The sequence below is a fragment of the Lagopus leucura genome, unplaced genomic scaffold, assembly GCF_019238085.1.
Source record: "Lagopus leucura isolate 7727_CA_CO unplaced genomic scaffold, USGS_WTPT01 Super-Scaffold_100002, whole genome shotgun sequence".
Lineage (NCBI taxonomy): Eukaryota > Metazoa > Chordata > Aves > Galliformes > Phasianidae > Lagopus > Lagopus leucura.
Window position 1 is genome coordinate 37519748 of NW_024962263.1, and position 8404 is coordinate 37528151.

An 8404-nucleotide genomic window follows, 5' to 3' on the forward strand; every position below is an offset into this window, starting at 1 on the left:
TGTAAGTATGAACCTTTTTTTCAGTCATCTTTAGATGTAATATTTAGCTTCTCAATCTTGGCTGACTAAGTTCTATAAAACGGATGGGAAAATCATTGTGAAAAATATCTGCTTGGTATTGTCTTTCAGAACAAAATTGTTTTTACATCGAAAAGCATTTCCATCTGCATAAAATGTAAAATTCAGTAGAAAGCTGTTAAACATGTATAAAAATCCCTCGCAGTACAGTCTGCAGTCATTCAGTCAGTGTAGAATACTCTCAGACATGTACAGATTGTCATCAGGTTCCTTCATCTCTAAGGGTCCTGTTACTGCCATAGTTAAAGGATGAACATACACACTTATGGTAACTCTATGTAGAGCACAGAAAAATGTTATGGATAATTACTTTAAATTATTTGGGAATCTGTATTTAAGCTGATGTAATAGAAGTATCTTGGTAATATGGAGTACTAATTATCTAACTTCTTTTATTTCTCCTGGTTATTTGTTGTTTTAGTAGAACAAATTTGAAGGATTTAAATGAAGTAGAACAATGCTGCTGATAGTACTAATGAAAGTAACATAAAACATTGTTCTCCATCTTAGGACACAAGTAGGAATAACCCCAAATTTGACAACCTACACTTAGCACAAATAGGCTGCTTTGTATTAATTGAAAAATTGAAGAGGCAAACTTAATTTGTATTGCAAATGCTAAAATGCTTTTTCCAAGCCTTTATGTGAACACAATAGTTTTGTCAGAAACTATTAAAGTGTAAGCTGTAGCTAATAAATCCTTAATATTATTCTGAGAAAATGAACTCTTCCTTAATGAGGGCGCTGAATATTGCCTCATTATTTGTCACAGTGTTGTGTTTGATTAAAAGATAATGAGCTCAAGGAAAAAAAAACTATTTGGATTTGAGTTGCTATTACAAATCAGGATACCTGTCTTATAAATCTATGTTAAGTGCATTTAACTAAACTAATGTTTTAGAAAGACAGCAAGCACTATCTTCATCTCTCATCTGGACTGAAAAGTGCATTTAAAATACAGCACCTGCTTAATTATTTGACTGGCTCTTACGTGATATAATGCTACTCTTCATCACATGATGTAATAAAAACCTTGAAAATTAAATGTGAATGCTATATCTAAAAAATAAAAGAGGAAGTGAAATAAGAACGTTTTAATTCTAAATCACGTGCCTCAGACATTAAAAGAAAGAACATTAGCAAGTGGTCCATAATGTTGGATTAAAAGAACATAAACATTTGGTTTTGTTTAAAATACATACAATCTGCTATAAAAATGCGTTGCATTGAGAATTTTTAGGGCACAAAATTTGATTAAATAATTTCTAAAGAGAAAAATGGCAACATAAAAATTATACTTTTGTTCTGCTAGAATAAAATAGAAAATGTTTCTACTGACTCATAAGTTCAAGGAACTTTGAAGACAGTAACAAGATATTTATTTTTGTCTTAAAAATTTTTGAGACACTGCAATACAATATTTATGAAATGATGTCAAGTTTGTGGTCACCTTCAGTTACTCTGGCCCAGGACAGCTCTGTGCAGCAGCTGGGGGTCCACTTGGACTATTTCTACTTTGTCTGTGTGCCTATTTTTGAGATAATCATCCTCATTAAGTAATGGACCAGTGTTATCTCTGTCTCTCCTTTTGCTGCAATCATATTTAAAAATGCCCTTTTTGTTGTCTCCCACAGTACAGGCCAGCCCCAACTCTAATTCAGCTTTGGCCATACACAGTGGCCACAATACACTTTTACCTATACACAGTCTCCACAATGACAAACCCTGGGCTGCCTTCTGCTCCTTCTGTTCCTCCCCTGAGTTTTCCTAGCACCGCAGCCCATGGGGTTACACTCCTGGCTTGGCTTCCCAGAGCTGTCACTACCAACAGCTCCTGCCAATGGCTGGCAACAAGATCCCCACGCTTGCTCCAGCAGCTGGCACTGCAGATTGGGATGCCCACTCTCAAGCATGACTCTGGAAGCTGGCATCAACCTTCACTCACATGTAGCAGCTGGCACGTAATCATCATAGGAAGCATACATATGGGAGAGAGTGAATATACCGAGAGTTCAGAAAAGACTTAATGAGAAAATATAAGAAGATGGGAGAGGGCTCAGCTACACAAGTGCATTGAGCAGTCCCATCTCATAAGTAATCTGCCCTTTTCTACCCTTTTCTACCTCTTCCCCCCTCTTTGCTCCTTATGCTCCCCCTTCCCCCAGCACAGCCCCACAGACCTGCAGAGTTCTGCAGTTTCTGCACCCTCCCAGTCTGCCTTCCCCCCCCAATTAACAGTCTGCAAGATTCATCCTTCCTGGAAATGGTGCCTGTAGCTTGTTAGCCCACCAGTGAGACTGGGAGTTTGTTGCAATTGCGTGTAAGATTGTGTGAATAATTCTCCTTATTAAACCTCTAAGAAATTTTAACTTTTGCAGTGTGCACACAGTAATACTTAGTGTCTGATATTTTGTAATTGCTTTGGTACCTGATCTTTTACTCTGGAAATGCTATCTAATAATTTATACGACTGAAAACTGAAGCAGTAGTAACATTCCTGTGTGCTCAACTCACCCTACCACCATATTCCTCATTCTGCATCTCTCATCCTTGTCATCACCTGAGCTACATGGCATGTACTCCTGAACCTCCTAATCCCATTCCTCATCCTGACCATGATATGCAGGCTAATGTCCCAGTCTAAGCTCAGCCCACCTCTGTCCATGAGCCAGTCCCAGTCATCCCTGTCAGTGTGTGTTATCCTTCTGAATCCTGCTCTGCTCCCCTTGTTCATGGGCAGCTCTGATGCTGGTTAGATCCCTGCCCTCCTGCAGTTCTGTCATCCGTGTCTCCAAACACATCTCTCTCACAGGACTCTGACAAGCACAACGACTTCAACTGAAAATTTTAATTCCTCCAGTTTTCTCCTTGAGAACATTTTGCCAAATTTTTCTTTGTCAAACTGTTTTTATTTCAGACCTGACATTGTGTGACACCAAAAAACAAGTTACGTGTCCTTTTTTCACAAATAATTCACAGTGTGGTATGACTTGTACAGACGTCACTGTTCCAAGTCTTGTTTATTTCAGCGAAGCAGGAGGAAATCTGTAGAACTACGGAAGATGAGTTCAGTGTGTATGAAGGGAGTAGGAAGCCTAAAAATAATGTCTGAACACCTGAAGAGTGGTATTCAAAATGCAGTACTCATTACCAACATTTCAGGAAGGCTTTCACAATATATCTTTTTTTTTTTCTCTAGAAATGCATCATCTTTGTCATTAGCAGTATATCATGTACGTAATAAGTATTTATTACAGTCTCCCTCTGGGCTGGAATTTACTTTCAGAATGAAAATACAAATGATTTATTGACACAGAAATATACTAATTACTGACAAATTCTTGGAAAACCGGAATAACACAGAGCATTGCTAACAAGATGTTAGCATCTCTACCTTCAATAAGTTTTCAACTTTAGCATGTACCTGTGAAAAAAAGTTATCAAGTAGAGCCTTGCTTATAATAAATACTGAGAAAGCCAGCATGCCTGAAACTAAAAATAGATGTAGTAGAACTTTTGAAAGAATGGACTAGATATATAATACCAAACTAAATTTAAACTTGAAGGGATCAATACTTGCATAACAAATAACTCCAGTTGAAAAATATTTATTTTCTTCAGAGGCATGATTTCTTAAAGAGTTTTTTTTTTTTCCCTCCAGAAATTAATAATAAGAATTAAGCTTTTCAATTATGAATTAATTACTACTTTTATTATTGTTACTATAATAATGCTTATTATTGAAGATGATCTAGCAATTTAGCTCCTTTATGTACAGTACTATAATTTATAGAAACTGGCTAAAATAAGGACAGATATTTCTGAGACAGACTGTATCAATGCTGAATTTTAATGCTCTAATTCCTCAAATGAAAGCAAATACATTAAACAGTACTACAGCTTACCTCCCAGTGGACTGTAGAAATCACCTATCTCGGAATTATCCTGTCAAACTCTGTATACCAAATTAGGAAATACTGACTAGAAGAACAAATTAGGGGGGAATGTATGTGATACTGCCTGAGATACACTACAATTTTATTGTGTAAATCACAGATGTCTGACCTTTTAGCTTGTCTGGGCCCCACTGACTGAAGAGGAATTGTCATGGGCCATCTACTTGTAGGTTTTCCAAAAGTAATGCCTCCTATTTTTTTCCATGGAAACTACAGCAGATACAATGAGTACAGTAACACTTTGATAAGAGCAAATTCTCAGCTACGAAACACCATTCTGCAATATATTCACCACTATTAGTTCTGTATTTTTGTCAGCAACGAATAGGAGCCTGCGCACCATGCCTGCAAAAGCATGCACCAGTGGAGATTACCCTAAAAGGTGAGAAGGGCCCCATAAGTGAAAGTAAAAAGGCAAGAAGGCTTCACAGTGACTGAGAATAAGAGGGGTGAAGGGGGATATTTAGAGATAGTTTATAGAAGTAAAAATGTAGAGCTTGTTAGAAAATAGGGGATGGCAGACACTGGGATAGTGAGGGGGATGAAGGCCCTAGGTAAGATAAGGGTTTGAGAACAGCCCAAGAATATTTGGCAGGGAGATGATTAGATGTCCACAGGGCAAGAAGAAACCGGTTTGGGGGGATGTCCCCCCGGAAAGTCAGAAGTTTACAATGAGAAAAGTCAGAAGCCTTTGCAAGGAATAAGACAAATCTTCATCCCACGACCCATACGCACACAATAGGGGAGGGTTTGCATGCTAATGAACTCTTGGGGGTGTAATGAACATGTATCCGAATTCCGGGAAAACTGATTATATATTAGTTTGGCTTATATCTGTAGCATGATTTTTCCTGACGGTGTGCAAGTTAGGAGGACACCCCTTGCACCCGGTGTCTGTGCAGCACTGATTAAAAAACATCCGCTTTATAACTACTTTCTGGTTATAGGGTTTGATTCGGCAAGTCAACTTGCTGTTGCTGTAGCCACTGCTGAAATGTACCACCCACTGTCTCAGTGTGCTCACATCCACAGTTTGTACTCCATCAGTATTCAAGCAAGCATTGATGAATGTCAGTGGGTGCCATTTTTCCACACAGAGAAATTCAGTGATACATCTTTGCTTCATCTGCACTTCTGTGTCAGATGTCATTTTGTCAGACTGCCCCTCTGCTGCCATCTGTTACATGGCAAAAACATGTAACATGTAATGGGATATTGGTGGGTGTGAGAATCCTTCTTTGTTTTTTGGCTCAAAGCTTGTTTCCTGAGGTATTTCTTGCGATAAGACTCTGAATGATTTGTTGAGGAGGCAACTAATGGGTGCTAACCGTGTGACAATGGATATCGCTTTGGGAACATTTGAAAGCCCTTTCCCCCAGAGCTGCTTGCTCTGTAGAAGAGCGGATGAGAATGGTCAGGAGTGTTTACTGGCGGAAGATCTGGCCTGTGACAAAACAGCTTCAGCTAGGTGTGGGAAAATTGGGGAACGATACCATCGTGTCCTGTGAGAAACAGGATGCAGATGGGTACCCCTGCTCCCTCTTATCTGCTGGCAAGGCCCGGAAGATGGGAACAAAGGAGTTTCTGCTGAGATCCCAGAGCCAGAAGCTGCCACTCAAAGGAGAGCTGACTCAACCACTTTGGATTTGAGCTGTCACTCCAAAGACAGCTGACTCGACCACTCTGAAAGCATTGAAAAGGGGCCATCATTGCCATGGTCGTCGTTGTCCTTCTCACCATCGTCGTTGTCAACAGAACAACAATGCCTGACGACCCACCACTACTGAGGATCAAAGACGGAACTACAAACCACGCTGGATCCATGGTGGTGACTATGTCCCTCTTGCTGCCTATAAAGACCCCTTGTTTCTTCTTTTCTATCTTTCCTATCACCCTCCTTCCCTTCCCCATTACCCTAATTCATAATAGTGTCCGTCTTCCCCTTCCCCATTTCCCTAATTAAGATTTGTAATAAACTGGTCGGACCAACATTTGAACCGTTGCTTCTTAATCTCACGCCGGGTATATAGATAATAAAAGAACCTCCTCTCCCTCCTATAAATTGGAGCGAGACAGTGGGAAGGTTCAGTTTTTTGCTATTCACAGGACTGTGTTCAGCCAGTGTATCAAAATGCATAAAATAATTTCCATTGAGTCAGCACTGTACTGTTCACTCTCCTTGTCCTGTTTCCAGCCTAGATAGAGTTAATAGTGCACCAATGTTTGGTTGTTGCTGAGTGATGTGTGAGCGCCAGCTGCCACCATGATGGCAGGGAGTGGGCCACATTACAAGCTATGTTGAACCATGTGCAGCCTGCAGGCCACAGGTTGGACTTGCCTATAGAAAGGCTACAGCAGAGGAAGCAGCTGTGTCCTCAGCACTATCTCTGTATTTTACCCTGTACCCCGATATTAGTACCTACTAAAATATATAAAAAAGGCAAAAAAAAAGAGGATGATTTTATGGTGGAGATGAGACAGTGGAGCTCCTCTGTTCCTGTATAATTCCCTAATTTGATTACTTAGACTTCCTCATTGGTACTTCATAGCTCATGCAGCTCTTTCAGTCCAGCGTCAGAATTTCAAATTAAGAGGTGAAGTGTATGCTATGCAAAACAATCCATGTTGAAGTGCTGTATCATTCTCCTGGAAAAGGATATTTCCATTTCCTGTGAGGATGAGCTAACCAATAGGCTGAGGACTGAAAGAGCTAACATAACCTCTTCTCCCTTAAAGGAAAACTGCACTTCCACTTCATAAGAAGATCAGCACCATCAGTGTCAAGTGGGCTGAAGAACGCTTAGCTTGTGGATCTTGACCTGGTTTTGGCACAAGCCAGTGCTTACAATGCTCAGACATGGCCGGAGCGAGATACGCCCAGAAATACGCCTGTAAGGTCTGGTGAATTAAAATCGGATCAGATTAGTATGGAACTGCCATGCCTCCAATTTAAGTCTTTGGACTGGAGCTCTGCACATTTTTGTCAACGTCTCACTTTAACAGCTTAAACTCACTGTGAAATTCACCTTCATTTCAGAGAAAACACAAAAAAATGCAAAGATGAGTTCCTATGACAGAAGATACCTGATTCTGTTTCCTCATTTATGCTGAAAACAGAAGTTGGATTGCAAAATCTCACAGCTAATTAACTTTTTATCTATATGAAATCTTTACAGATTCCCAGTTGCTCTGCTTTTATTTGTTTCTTTATTTATTATAGATACATAAGCTGATGTATTTTACTGCTTTCATATGGCAAATAGTCTGTATGATCTTTTTTAAAAAAATCAAATTTATTGGCTTCCTTTAAGCCATGTTATTTTCTCTTTGTTTTGAGCACCTTTGTACTCATTTTAGATAATATCTCTTTGAAATATGCAGAATCAACTGAGCAATTATGTCATTCTTTGGTATTAATTTGAATTCATTTAAAGTAGCAATACTACTTCAAATTCTTGAAAGATTTTTGCATGCCCAAAATGCTTTCTTGTGCTGTCAAAAAGAAAACAAAAGACCCCCTTCTCTCCCCAACCCCCCTCAAAAAATCAGACAGTTGAACAGATGGAAGTTTGAAGTGGGTTGTTGGTTTTTTTTCACCTAGGTTAATATATCTCAGATCACTTCCTTGAGGTGGTTTGTTGCACAGCTGTATGACTGCATGTGCCTGCAGTTATGGGTGGAGAAATAAGCACCCAGGAATGAGGAGATGGTGGGATGTCTCTTTGATGCTTGAGATGGCTTATGTCATATTAAACTGGTTCTGAAATTGCAGTGTAAAGCTGCTCTATTTAAATGTTATAGCCAGCATCTACTCCTACAATTTGTCAGAATCTACAACAGCAAAAAAACAAGGAAAGGAATTCAGCTACACAAACACAGTTGTCATGAAAACGATTCCACCATAAGCCACCATTATTTATTTTTGAATGGAATTTGGTCAAACACAAACCTGATGGACACACAAACCTGAAGTTTAGCAGGCAATTGATCTCTTTTGTTGTCTAAGAATACCTGCAACTTTAATAAACCTTCTCATTTGACATGAGGGAACAATTTTAAACTAAAAGAGGAAGATTTAGATTAGATATTAGGAAGAAATTTTTCATTGAGAGAGTGGTGAGGTGCTGGAACAGGCTGCACGGAGAAGCTATGCATGCCCCATCTCTGGAGATGTTCAAGGTTGGATGGGGATCTGGGCAGCCTGATCTACTGCCTGATTTAGTGGCTGGAAATGCTGTCCGTGGCAGAGGGGTTGGAACTAGATGATCTTTATGGTTCTTTCCAACTCAAAGCATTCTATGTTTTTATTATTCAAAATTGGACTTTATTTTATTTTATTTTATTTTATTTTATTTTATTTTATTTTATTT